Below are 15,265 nucleotides of genomic sequence, written 5' to 3'. Positions count from 1 at the left end.
GAGTGAAGGTGCACATGCAGCGACAAGTGATGCACGGTTTACACCCGAGACGCTAAAAAGAGAAAAGTTGATGAAGAATGGCGTGTTTCCAACAAGACATGGACTGCCATGCAACGTCCCCTCACCTAAGGTGCGTGCCTGCGCAATTGCGCACTGCTCAAGCGTCTGCTGCGCGCAGCAAATATATGCCGCGCACCAAATCAAATCCCATCTGAATTCTAAACAAAATAAACACATTTATTCTATGTAATTTTGCAATGCAACTTTGAGTGACAGTGACAACAAGCGGCCCTAACGGTGTTCGTCAACACCGTTCAATTGAACACCGTTCAATTATTGTAACGTCCATCGAGATGCTTCGAGGCCAGGAATTATATCGATCACTTTATTGAGCAAAACTGTTTATATTCGGCCATAACCACATCAAAAACATAAGTAAAACACTTCTATCTCGAAAAACTAGTCATTTTCTGCCGTACAAACCAGGCCAAAACCAACTTGTCATCTGTCACCAACACGCATAGCACTAAACCACTGGTGCGTTTATGGCCACACAAAAAGTCGGACAACTCAAACATCACACAAAGTTACACTATGACTCCTCAGTCATACGTGTGCTTATTTTACTGTCATTTATTATTAATGTTAATTTATTTATATTAGTCATGGAATGCTGTTACATACACTATGTTGAAGTATTACTATTATTATTAATTATTATTATTATTTATCTTACGGTATATATCAAAAATAATATTGAGCAAAATTTAATTGAAATATTGTCGATGTGGCCCTCCAGCAGTGCTCGGGTTGCTCATGCGGCCCCCGGTAAAAATGAATTGCCCACCCCTGCTATATCATGTACTACAAACAACTACAGTAGTTTTATGAAATAATTGGGGATGTACCAATCGATCGGCCGCCGGTCAGTATCGGCCGATGGCTGGGAAAAAAGGACGTTCCAGATTAATGCCGATCACAAAAAACAAACCCTGGAATCTCGCTGATACTTTGCAGCCTGCAGCCTGCGAGCAGTGTAGTATCACCCTTGTTCTTTTCATCACACCGCACATGCGCGTGGCGGCGGTAATTCAAAACAAACATATTTTTTGTTATCTGTGAGAACGATGTTCAGTTTGCATATTGCAACACATGCCACGAGAAAATATCTTGTGGGGGGGGTTGTTAAACTTTAACACAAACAATTTGATGCGGCATTTGAAGAGCCGACATTTGTCGGTAAATGGTGAATTCTCAAGGCTCACAGCAGAGAATGAAAAGCCGGCGGGAGCAGCTAATGCGAAAAGGAAGCCAAATCGGCCAACGCTAGGCAACACTCACCCGTGTGAGCACGTAGCCAGAAGGCCAAGCAAATTTCAAAGAAAGTTACGGAATTCATCGGCTTAGATGATCGGCTTTTGTCAGTGGTGGAAGATACCGGATCTCGCCGTCTGCTCTCTCACTAGCGCCTAGTGAGGTGCTACCTGGATGGAAATATTTCAGACGTAGACGAGTTCCACCGAGCGTTGTACTCTCAGATCGCAAGTCTCCTTGAAGACGCCTCATCTTCTGTAAGTTTCACGAGTGATATACGGAGCTTGGATTCGAATTTGAATTGATTCAAATGTCCAACTTCACAAAGTAGTTTTTTTGTTGACATTGCACAAGGTATTTTCAATGTAGGATCATATTTGAGTATTAATATGAAGCCGGCATTTGACACGTATCCTTTTATATTTTAACAATATTTATTTGATCTAGGCAATATTTTGAGATACGTGACCGCTTTATTTATTTTACTTTGTACACTATTCAGCTTGTTTAGAGTACTGATTATTTCAATCTGTTAAATATTGCGTTACTAGCAGGCAGGTTAAACATTTTTAGTTGTCCTTTTAACTGAATAAATACAGCATTGTTTCTAAAAATGTTTTGTATTTACCGTATTTTCCGGACAATAAGGCGCACTTAAAATATTTTTTTCCCTCAAAACTCGACAGTGCGCCTTATAAGCCGGTGCGCCTGAAGTAAGGAATACGTTTGGTTGAGCTTACTCACCTCAAAGCTTTTTTATTTGGTACATGGTGTAATGATAAGTGTGACCAGTAGATGGCAGGCAAACATAAGAGAAAAGTGTAGACAGCACTATGATGGCAATATGTCTCAAGTAAACAACACCAACATTTTATATGTTCCATTGAAAATATAGAACATTACACACAGTGCTCAAAAATCTATCATAATGTTTTAGTATGACTTTGGTAAGCTATGAAGCCGCACCGCTTGAAGGATTGTCGGCGTATTAAACATACGAGTATTATTATGGTGTGTGTATAAGGTAAGACATTATCTGGCGTTTTGTTTCACAACATTATGCAAGAGCAACTTTTCTTACCTTCTGGTACCTGCTGATCTGCATTTGGGATCTGTAGAAGTCCTGTAAAAATTGTGCGCGTCCGCGTCTACGCCGTAGTCGATAAGCTTCTTTTTCTCTATCTTCTTGTTATGGAACATTCATCCTCAGCTGTTGCCATTTCTAATATAAAGTAGTGTAAAGTTCTTACTTATGTCTGTTAGTAAACTCACCGTGAAAGCGCTAAAACATACCGGTGTAGTGAGTTTACATTATTCACCCAAGGAAATTTAGTTATTGGAGTCCGGTTTGACGTTTTTTCACGGGACACATTTCCGATGTGGTTGTTTCCGGATGAGGAGACGCTGCTCCGTTATTGATTTAAGTAAAGTCTGAATGTCATTAAAATAGTTAGCGCCATCTTTTGACACTTCTTCCACCCCCGTCCTTGCACGCTACACCGCTACAACAAAGATGACGGGGAGAAGACGCTGCCGAAGGTGAGCCACGTAAATAAGACGGTGCATCCGGAAGCGACTGTCAGAAAGCGTCTTGAAGATGATCTGTAAAACATCATCTATGCCACATTTTGACCAAAGAATCACCATTGCATGTTATGTAGACCACAAGGAAGTGTTTTCCTTTCAGAAAAAAATAATAATAATTTGACTCCTTTAATGTGCCCTATAATCAGGTGCGCCTAATATATGAAAAAAGATCAAAAATAGACCATTCATCGGCAGTGCGCCTTATTGTCCGGTACGCCCTATGGTCCGGAAAATACGGTTTTCGTAAAACGGTGTCCTCCTAAAAACTGCAAATTAAAAGTTTTTTTTTTTTTCCGTACACGTTCACATCAGTGGAGGCTGGTGACTTCCAGAATTGAGGAGGCCATTTTTTTCCGCTTGCTCACTTCACTCGCGATGGAATGTTCCCTGTTCTCTTATCTGTCTTTGTGCTGGCCAAAGGCATACTATTTGGAGTGTAAGCTACAGTCAGAAAGTTCTTGCTGATGCAATTCATTGTGCAGAGCTTAGCCTTGTGCCTTCCTGAAGAAATTACATTGCTGTAAGTCTATGAGCCTGCCTGATAATTAAGCTGAGAAATGACATTTGGATGTTATATAAACGCCAAGTGAACATGTGTAAAAGGCAGGAATTTTAATTATGTAGTTAAAAACAATTTTGTTTAGCTTACATTTTTCATTCTTCTACAGCTTCAACATGTAATCACCAATTTAATCAAGTTTAGCATATAAAAAAGATAAGATAACACTTTCTTTATCATATGTAGTTTTATTCAATATATTTAATATAAAATATGTAAAAATATGGTTCCAGTTGGCTTTATCTGCTGAGAAACACAGACAAAATGGAGTGTTATTACTACTGAGAACTAGTGGTGTAACACTGGTAGAGACATCTAATTAGTTCAACTCACATCTGGTTTAGCTGAGGGGCGGCATGCTCTCTCCTGGACTCCACTCCACAGGTTGGTGCTGGCTTCATTTACTCAAATTGCGCCAGAATCTCGCCGATTTCCGAGGTCGTTTTAAGCAAAAGTATTTGGCTATATGAGCTATAAACTTCACGGATGATAGCCAGGGGTGTTCTCTAAATTTCCTGAAAAGCACAAGTTGATAGGACACTCGTAGCCACTATGGCGAGTGTTTGTTTGACTGAAGTGGCTGGCGAATTCTCAAAATGGCTTCTGTGTTGATTAGGAAAGGAAAGGATTGATTCCAAATGAACCAGTAGCATGTGATTGGACGAACAAAATGTCAATCTTTCAGCCCTGGACACAATGCATGGTGAGGCCAGGCCTCCGTTGCCCACCCATTTTCAGTGATCTGGCCAATCACATATTGGCATGAAAAAGCATGCATTACATTGACTTCTATGAGAAGCTAATTTCCTAGGGGAGGCCTGGCCTCCCTTAATACAAACTGATAGGGAAATCTGGCCTGTTGCTTTACAATTGCAATATTGGGTTTTAGCCATGGGAACATTTAGATTTATGAACAAAACTAAAATAATATGAATATAAAAAATAAAAAATACGTTTTTTGTTAAAATAAATAAATAAAATAAATATATTTATTGTTTTTTTTAAATCTCTCTCTTCTCTCAAATTATTGGGGAGGCCAGGCCTCCTCCACCTCTATGGAGGAGCCTCCACTGGTTCACATGCATGAGTAATTTGAACTAATTGGACAACTTTGAGGAAATATTATACCAGGGTCTCCTTAAGTTTTCTAATAAGACTTGTCAAAGTTTAAAAGTAGTATGTGCCTCGTTCACCAGCTCTACTTTACCAGTGTGTCTTTTTTTTTTTTTTTTTTACCACACACATTTGCGCAAAACTCACCGGCAGCTTACGGGAAAATAAACGCTACATGAAGCGTTATCCTTCTCCTCAGTCTGATAAACCCGTGGCCAAGCAATCCGACTAAAGTCAACACTCTCATTAGCTATTAACATAATGTTTGAATTTGGGTGGGGGACCAAAAGTTTGAATGCGAGCAGGAGTCAGGGAGGGGATGTTGGTTTGGGAGGAGAAAAATATTTGATTAATCTTCTCAACACGTTTCATGTGCAGATTCTTTGAGTTAATTTCAAGGGCCATGCCTAAAGGAGATTACCTCCCCATGCTCCTGCACATTTGCTCATGAGTGATTTTGTTTATTCATGTTTTATATTATAATGCTCCTCCCGCCGTCTGCCGCCGCGGAACCGGCAGCAAAAATGCAATTTATTTCCCGCTCTGCACACGATGGAGACGGCTGATAATGTCACCAGAAAATATGAAGACTGCTGGGACGGCACCAATGAGCCTACTATTTATGTACGGCGTATAAATACAATGTTCGGTGGCGTTTTAGAGGAACCCAAAATGCACACAAACAACTAAGTCAGGTTAACATCATATTTCTTACCAGAAGTTGGCGATCAAGTTCACAGACGCTGCACATAGCATTAACCACACTTCTCGTCAGTGGCTTTTGTTAAGCTGGCCTCCGATGAGCAAGCATCTTCAGAATGTTGACATATATGACACAGCCCGCTCATATATCATGGCCGCCACTCTTCACTCCTGCTAATATGGATTTATCTGTTGCCCTGACAGTGATGGCGTGACTGACGTAACTGTTTACACGCGCTCCACTGACGAGGAGGAGGGCGATGACAACGCTCCTTGCCCGGCGGCCCCGATTTATGGTGGTATCTGCTGGTATAGATCGCTCGACGTGTCCTTGCTTTATTGATCGGCGAGCCTCACAAGTTCACAACTTCCGCGTTTTTCTGACGCTCGACTTGACAGGAAGGAGATTTAGCGGTAGGGATGGGGGTCAGATAGCGGAAGAGGGATTGAAGGGGGACGAGGCCAAGGAGGTGGAGGATGCACCTCTAGACCAGGTCGAGGACGACTGAGGCATTCAGAATTAGCTATAGCTATCAATACGAATATTTTACCACATATCAAAGTAAATGCTGGTAAAAAAAAAAAAAACTCCAACAGGAGTGTTTTACCTTCAAGTCCAAGTCTTTCAGGTTCAACTCAAGGAAACGGTCTGCAACACATCTATTGATTTAAGTGCTCACACACACTATACAGATTAACGGCTGGACTGTATGTGCTATTCCACATAGTGTTGTAACGATACCAATAGTTTGTTACCGGTACCGGTACTAAAATTATTTGGTACTTTTCTAAATAAAGGGGACCACAAAAAAATCGCCTTATTGGCTTTATATTTATTAAAAAAATCTTAGGGTACATATGTTTCTTATTGCAGTTAAGTCCTTAAATAAAACAGTGAACATACTAGACAACTTGTCTTTTAGTAGTAAGTAAGCAAACAAAGGCTCCTAATTTAGTCTACTGACAGATGCAGTAACATATTGTGTCATTTATCATTCTATTATTTTGTCAACATTATTAAGGACAAGTGGTAGGAGTTTAATTATTAATCTACTTGTTCATTTACCGTTAATATCTGCTTACTTTGTCTTTTAACATGTTCTATCTAGTTTAGTTTGTTATTTCTTCGGTCAATGGTCAACAAAATAAACAAACAGTTTTACATAAAAAAACAGATGTACATTCATAAACAAACAATTGTACATTCATACATTTAAAAAAAAAAAAATGTTGCAGACCGAAAGGGTTTAGGCTGAAGTTGAACACTTATTGCGCCTAACCCTATAAACAAAGTCAAGTACGAGATGAGCTTCCAAAAAAAATATGACATTTCCTTTTCACAACATATTATAAATACATATTGTACACAACATAAATACTGTTCAATTATATACACAGTAAAGGCATGTGAAATATTCTTGTACACATGTTAAACCTTTGCACCAATTATATACTTTTTACAAACAATTATACTTCCATTAAATTTATATCCCAAATTTAGTTTTTAATTAACATTAATCATAGTATTACCGTAATTTCCGGACTATAAGCCGCACCTGACTATAAGCCGCACCAGCTAAATTTAGGGGAAAATACAGATTGCTCCATATATAAGCCGCACCCGACTATAAGCCGCAGGGTTTTGATGTGTAATTACTGTAGTATATAGGGGTTCCTGCTACCACGGAGGGGATTGTCGGGACAGAGAACGCAAAGCGTCCCATTTATTAACAATAAATCTTTCAATCATTCAATCAAACTTTCACATCTTTGACATGGCGAACAGCATTCGTGCAGAGTACAAATAATACAACGGTGCAAAGTAATACAAAGTGCTCGCCTGTACGTTATCAAAATAACCAGCCTACCGGTATATGAAAAATCAGTCTTTAATCATTGTGTCATCGTCTTCCTCCTGCGTACTAAAACCACCGAAATCCTCTTCGTCGGTGTCGGAGAAGAACAGGCCGTAAATAAGCCGCACCGTTGTATAAGCCGCAGGGACCAGAACGAGGGGAAAAAGTAGCGGCTTATTGTCCGGAAATTACGGTAACTACTGTGTTGATTCAAGAGTGATATATTTTTCTATCTACACTTCTGTTAAAATGTAATAATCATTTATTCTTCTGTTGTTTGATACTTTACATTAGTTTTGGATGATACCACTAATGTGGGTATCAATCCAATACCAAGTCGTTACAGGATCATACATTGGTCATATTCAAAGTCCTCATTTGTCCAGGGACATATTTCCTGAGTTTATAAACATAATATACATTTTAAAAAAACGAAAGAAGATGTTGTGATGTCAAAAAATATAGACATAATCACAGTAGTATCAACTAGATACGTGCCTGTACTTGATATCATTACAGTGGATGTCAGGTGTAGATCCACCAATGGCGTTTGTTTACATTTTGATGCCAGTGAGCTACGGTGTGTAGTGAAGCATGTTTAGCTATTCCTCCTCCTGCAGGGATGATACTTGTAAGAAGCATACTTTATTTGTCGCCATGGAGACCAGGATTAGTGATTTAGAAGTAGCTAAAACACTGCCGACTGGGGCTGGACGTTAGCCGCTAGCTATCTAGCCATGTCTTAAAGCATCTCTTCCTGAGGGCGTTTTAGTGTTTTAACTTCACCTTTATCGTTAGTTTTTAAGCCAAAATGTTCTCCTTTTTCTGTCTACACACTGTGTCTGCTTGTAAGTACTCCGTGATTGTGTGCCGCTGAACATGCTCGTCTGCTCGTAAACCAGCAATGACACGACGTGACTTTGACGCAGGCGCGGGGGGGTGCGGGACCGTTACTTTTCAGAGACTGTATCATACCGAAAATGATTCATTAGTATCGCGGTACTTTACTAATACCGTACAACCCTAGTTCCACATAAGTCCTGTAGATCGCAGTAAAGCCCGTTTTGAGAAGGAGAAGATGTTTCGAAATGCTGATCAGTAAAAAGAAGAGTTCGGTGTAAGTCGTACTCAGTGGTCCCCAACCACGGGTCTGGGTACCGGTACCGGTCCGTGAGGCATTTGCTACCGGGCCGCAGAGAAACATGAAATAATTTATAAACGACTGAAATTTCTCATACTTAACTTTGGCCTGTCTCACTAGACACACCAACAAGCTTGTTTATAAATGTTCAATAAAACTCCTCATAGGAAGTTGTTATATTTGTTGTAACTTTGTGACATGCACATTATTATGAACATATAAATGTGACAGATTGTAGCCAAAGGCTGATTTCCATCTGCATCTCATTGCACTAATTCAGCGTTATAGTCAGTTGTATTTTTCATGTACTTATTGTTTGCTGTATTTCTCTGGCACACGTGTAAAGCCGCTCCCTGAAAATAATGCCTACATTCAACCGGTCCAAGGTGCAAAAAAGGTTGGGGAGCACTGGTATACCTGATGCACATTGCATCCTCTTAATTGTCCAAGGTTGCTATGAAAACATCTCAGTGAGGAGTTATAAAATAAGAGTTTCTGTTAGAGACTCTCCCTGCGTTCTTATGTTGAACAATCAGAGTTTTGGTGTTCTGGAAGTTTTTACAAGCATTTTTGAAAACGGGACACGGGTTTGGTCTCGCTCCCGCAGAAATCTTTCAATTGCATATGTAAGCAGGTGTCTCCACAAGCAATTCTCAAGCCCTGATAACATACTCTTCGCTCTCATTATAGTAAACGTCCATTGGGTTAGAGCAGGGGTGTCAAACGTATGGTATATAAATTAGCTGTAATTTTTGAATGAAACTTGTTTTTCTAAATGTGTCCAGTTTGGAAGAGGAAGGGTTCCGCTCCAAACTGTTCCCTCAAGGTTGGGAGCATGGAATTGTCCAAAATGTTTTGGTATCCTGGAGCATTCAAAGTTCCTTTCACTAGAACTAAGTGGTTAAGAACAACCCCACACCATAATTCGTCCTTCACCAAATTTCACACTCCGCACAATGCAGTCCGAAATGTACCGTTCTCCTGGCAACCTCCAAACCCAGACTCGTCCATCAGATTTCCAGATGGAAAAGCGTGATTCATCACTCCAGAGAAGGCGTCTCCACTGCTCTAGAGTCCAGTGGTGACGTGCTTTACACCACTGCATCCCACGCTTTGCATTGGACTTGGTGATGTATGGCTTAGATGCAGCTACTCGGACATGGAAACCCATTCCATGAAGCTCTCTGCGTACTGTACGTGGGCTAATTAGAAGGTCACATGAAGTTTGGAGCTCTGTAACAACTGACTGTGCAGAAAGTCTTTGCACTATGCGCTCCAGCATCCGCTGACCCCTCTCTGTCAGTTTACATGGCCTACCACTTTGTGGCTGAGTTGCTGTTGTTCCCAAACTCTTCCATTTTCTTATAATAAAGCCGACAGTTTACTTTGGAATATTTAGGAGCGAGGAAATTTCACGACTGGATTTGTTGCACAGATGGCATCCTATGACAGTTCCACGCTGGAAATCATTGATTTCACAAATGTTTGTATAAACAGTCTCTATGCCTAAGTGCTTGATTTTATACCAAGTGGTTAAGACACCTGATTCTGATCATTTGGATGGGTGACCAAATACTTTTGGCAATATAGTGTAAGTTTCAAAAGTGTGCATTTATGATTGTTTCATCCGGTGTCACATTTTTAAAATAAACTATGCTGTCACTCGCACAAAAATTGCACCGTTGCGAACTTGCGAGTCAAAACTAAGCATCGTCATAATCGGTTGACATCTGAATTGGAGTCATTGCATCACATTCAATCATCTGCAACAATAGTCTTCATGTCTATGGGAGTCGAGTTGGGAAACTGCAACATCATATGTGCAGTCAACCAAAAACTGTTTCAAAATGTTTACAGTGGCTTAAGATGGGATGTTTGCTGGACAGATGTAGTAAAGCGCTGGAGATTCCAAACATATTCTTTATATAATCCTTTTGCTCTTAGCACTTTTACAACACAGCAAATGCCCTCTAACGCTCCCTGAAGCCCTCTGGCCCTCTACAAGATGTGTACACAAGCATGTGCAAACATATGCTGACAGCCCTCTCATTGTAACCCTGGATGGTGTACAGTACATCTCAGATCTATTGGTCATGGTAGTTCCTCAAATGGTCTTTGAGACTCTTGAATGTCCTCCTCCTGTGTCTTTCTTGAGGGATCCCTCCCTGGGGTGCTTACATTAAAGAAACAGAGGCATGCAAAAAAAAAAAAAAAAAAAACCCACAGGGAGGGTGAAAAAGGCAATCACCACGATACCAGTGCACTCGTACAACCTATTCCAGCCCTTAAGGGAGGACAAAGCAGAGGCTTTGCAATGTTTATGTCAACCTTTTGTGCAGCTTAATTGGCCTGGCAATCAACGGGATACATATGTGTACAGTACGCCTGTGTGTGTGTAACCACTCCTCTGCCTATTTATGTGATGCACTCCACATTTGTTCTGTGGTCGTGTACTATTCATTGTTAATGACCTGACGACTACCTCCTCGCGCCATTGCGCTGTCAGGGCGCTCATTAGCCGTGCACAAGGGTCTGCTCTTCGTTGTGTATCTTTATATATTTCAACTCACATGCAAGGGTTTGCAATTGACAAGAGATCAGAATAGGGTAGGGCTGGGGGATATGGCAAAAACAATTATCACAATCAATTTTTTCATGCAACACTAAATTGGCCCTAGTGTGTGAATGTGAGTGTGAATGTTGTCTGTCTATCTGTGTTGGCCCTGCGATGAGGTGGCGACTTGTTCAGGGTGTACACCGCCTTCCGCCCGATTGTAGCTGAGATAGGCTCCAGCGCCCCCTGCGACCCCGAAGGGAATAAGCGGTAGAAAATTGATGGATGGATGGAATTTTTTCATATCATCCGATTTCGATTTAATATCACGATTATTTTTTTTCAAATTAAAGTCGGATTGTCTCGTGCAGGATTATAGAGAGTACCGTTGCATCCGTACTGTTTACTATCGCAGTATCTTGTAACAGACATTTCCGCCATGTTTGATCAAGGTAATATGTGCTAACAGCTGGCAACTGGCATTTTGTTCATGTATATAATCCAGTCCGTACTTTGGTTTTCCAAGTTATGGAAAAAAATGCCTCATGCTCTCCCTGAGAGAGCATGAGGAGGTTGAGGTGGGCGGGGTTGTGGGCCGGGGGGGGGGGGGGGGGGGGGTTTGAGGTGGGTGATAGGGGGTAACGGGGGTGTATATTGTAGCGTCCCGGAAGAGTTAGTGCTGCAAGGGGTTCTGGGTATTTGTTCTGTTGTGTTTATGTTGTGTTACGGTGCCAATGTTCTCCCGAAATGTGTTTGTCATTCTTGTTTGGTGTGGGTTCACACTGTGGCGCATATATGCAACAGTGTTAAAGTTGTTATGACGGCCACCCTCAGTGTGACCTGTAAGGCTGTTGACCAAGTATGCCTTGCATTGTGAAAAGCCGTAAATATTATGTGACTGGGCCGGCACGCAATTGGCGCTCTGTACTTCTCTCTGTGTCCCTGTACACAGCGGTGTTTTAAAAAGTCATACATTTTACTTTTTAATTTTGAAACCGATACCGATAATTTCCGATATTAAAGCATTTATCGGGCGACAATATCGGCAGTCCGATATTATCGGACATCTCTAATTATTTGTTTTCTTTAATGACTTGTATACATCAGTACTTCTCACCAGTGCTTTGGCAAATGGCAAGTGGTGACCCAAATTGTGGTGTTTTTAAAACTCAAATACTGTAACATATATTGAATACAATTACATTTAAGTGTAGTTTGAATTTGAGGTAATGTAAAATAATGTGTACCAACTAGTGTTTTCCCAATACCAACATTTTGGTGCTGGTACCGAATTTATTTCAATACTTTTCGATACATTTTTAAATAAAGGGGACCACAAAAAATGGCATTATTGGCTTTATTTTAACAACAAATCTTACGGTACATTAAACATATGTTTATTATTGCAAGTTTGTCCTTAAATAAAAGAATGAACATACAAGACAACTTGTCTTTTATTAGTAAGTAAGCAAACAAGGGCTCCTAATTTAATCTGCTGACATATGCAGTAACATATTGTCATTTCCCATTCTATTATTTTGTCAAAATTATTAAGGACAAGTGGTAGAAAATGAATTATTAATCTACTTGTTTATTTACTGTAAATATCTGCTTACTTTCTCTTTTAACATGTTCTATCTACACTTCTGTTAAAATGTAATAATAATTTATTCTTCTGTTGTTTGGATGCTTTACATTAGTTCTGGATGATACCACAACTTTGGGTATCAATCCGATACCAAATCGTTACAGGATCATACATTGGTCATATCCAAAGTCCTCATGTGTCCAGTTAGATATTTCCTGAGTTTATAAACATAATATAAATTAAAAAAAACAAAATAAGATGTGATGCCAAAAAATATCGACAAAATCATAGTAGTATCGACTACATATGGTCCTGTACCTGGTATCAATACACTGGATGTTAGGTGTAGACACACCAATGGCGGACTGGTACTTTTCAGAGGCGGTATAGTACCGAATATGATTCATTAGTATCGCGGTACTATACTAATACCGGTACACCGTACAACCCTAGTACCAACATAACATTTTTTTTTAATGATTATTTCAGGAACATATTTATTTATCCACAAACTAACAAAAATAACACAAAGTGTCTGTCTACAGAGGTTTTTTTTAGTACTAGTTATATCAGAGGAGTGTAACCTTTGCAGACACATACCGGTAAACAAAAAAACTGATTGAAAAATATTCAGATATGAAAATGCCTTTTTTCTGATAAAATTAGAGGTTGCGTTTATTCTCCCAGTCGGAACTAATAAAGACTCGTTCGAGTGCCTGCCAGTCCGCATTCAGGTCAGGATTACTAGGGTGCTGTGGCAGATAGTGAAAGTAAAGCTTGTCATTAAAGCCGCTGCACATTCTAAATGTTGTTTCAACTACTATGCTAGTGTTAGTCATATTTCTTTACATTGTTCTTCTGGGCTGCACTTCCAAGCTGTGTTAGGAGAAGAGGCACACCGCTGATTGAACATTAATTACGTCGTGATGAGTCTGATGTTCGCGCAAACTCAAATGAATTGCCATCAACGATCACAATCATCGCCCAGCCTTAGAAAAGGGTCCTCAAGTTTTATTCACATGACTTTATTTGTGTTTTCAAAAACACATTCACCTCTACTGTGTTGCCTCTGCTTTTATCGGAAGAACATACAGTGGGGTAGGGATTCATATGGCCCCATTCCTGGGTGGATCTTTTGTCAGTCGTGGGTTAATCATTTTTGCAATGTAGTCTGCTGAAAATGATGGGAAGCGCCACTTTGAATTGCAACTGACGCTGTGGTTAAAGTTAGAATTGGCACAAAACACATTTTAAGGTATTCAACACTCTACTGCCGGATAATACACCCCTCAAATTCGTCACGTTTCATGTGTCAAGTAAATTGCGACGAATGGGGCCATCTGAATCCCCTTACTACAGTACAGTACCACATGGTTCAGTTCAGTTAAATTTCAGTTTATTTCGAACATGCGTACAATACAATGTAATTCATCACATATTTCCAGTTGTTTCATTACAGCACGTCCGAAAAGGAGTAGGAAGAAGCAGAGCTTATTTAATCCTACCCCTTTTTATACCATAGCAATTTTATCCTAATCATTTCCTTGTTCTCTGTAACATAACAGTGAACAAATAAATAATAAACAAATAATATACCATAGTAAGTAAACCAATATTAAATACATAAATAATCTTTGTCTCAAAAAAAAAAAAGCTACATTGTGGCGCTGCTATTAAACCCAAAGGGCTGGACTGACTTGACATTTTTCACACTGCTCAACGCACTCTACAAAACACCCACTCTGACTTGAGAACATGGACATTCAACTAAAGTGTTTACGAGGCCACGTTTCCAGACAGACAGGAGGGCCCAACTTCTCTATTCACCATCTGTATTATTTTCTATATTCTGGAGAACCAGCGTCCTCTCCAGTAGACATTTGATTTTGGTCTATTTATTTTGTCAGCGTTAGTTAGTATCTTTGCTGTTTTTTTAAGGAACTTCTGCAAAAAAACTAGTCAAAGTCTCTGTGACAACGCTAGTGTTTTTGAATCTGTGGCAACACGTTTTTTTTAACTGAACTTGCGGGCCCAAATGATGAAAAAAGAGAAGACCTAACATGGAACCTTGAGGAACACCACTCGAATAACTAAAAAAAGTTGAAAAAATGACTACTGACCGCATCTAAAGAAAACAAGCTACAGCAACACCTTAGTTATATAAATCATATGAAAAAAGACTTGTAGCCGCCAGAAAAAGAGCAGAGTTAAAGGCCTACTGAAATGCGATTTTCTTATTTAAACGGGGATAGCAGGTCCATTCTATGTGTCATACTTGATCATTTCGCGATATTGCCATATTTTTGCTGATAGGATTTAGTAGAGAACATCGACGATAAAGTTCGCAACTTTTGGTCGCTGATAAAAAAGCCTTGCCTGTACCGGAAGTAGCGTGACGTCACAGGTTGTGGAGCTTCTCACATCTGCACATTGTTTACAATCATGGCCACCAGCAGCGAGAGCGATTCGGACCGAGAAAGCGACGATTTCGCCATTAATTTGAGCGAGGATGAAATATTAGTGGATGAGGAAAGTGAGAGTGAAGGACTAGAGGGCAGTGGAAGCGATTCAATGCTGTGAGAGGCGGGTGGGACCTGATATTCAGCTGGGAATGACTAAAACAGTAAATAAACACAAGACATATATATACTCTATTAGCCACAACACAACCAGGCTTATATTGAATATGCCACAAATTAATCCCGCATAACAAACACCTCCCCCCTCCCGTCCATATAACCCGCCAATACAAATGAAACACCCGCACAACACACTCAATCCCACAGCCCAAAGTACCATCCACCTCCCCAAAGTTCATACAGCACATATATTTCCCCAAAGACCCCAAAGT

The sequence above is a fragment of the Entelurus aequoreus genome, linkage group LG03, assembly GCF_033978785.1.
Source record: "Entelurus aequoreus isolate RoL-2023_Sb linkage group LG03, RoL_Eaeq_v1.1, whole genome shotgun sequence".
Taxonomy (NCBI): Eukaryota; Metazoa; Chordata; class Actinopteri; order Syngnathiformes; family Syngnathidae; genus Entelurus; species Entelurus aequoreus.
Note: the sequence above shows the minus strand (reverse complement) of the source record.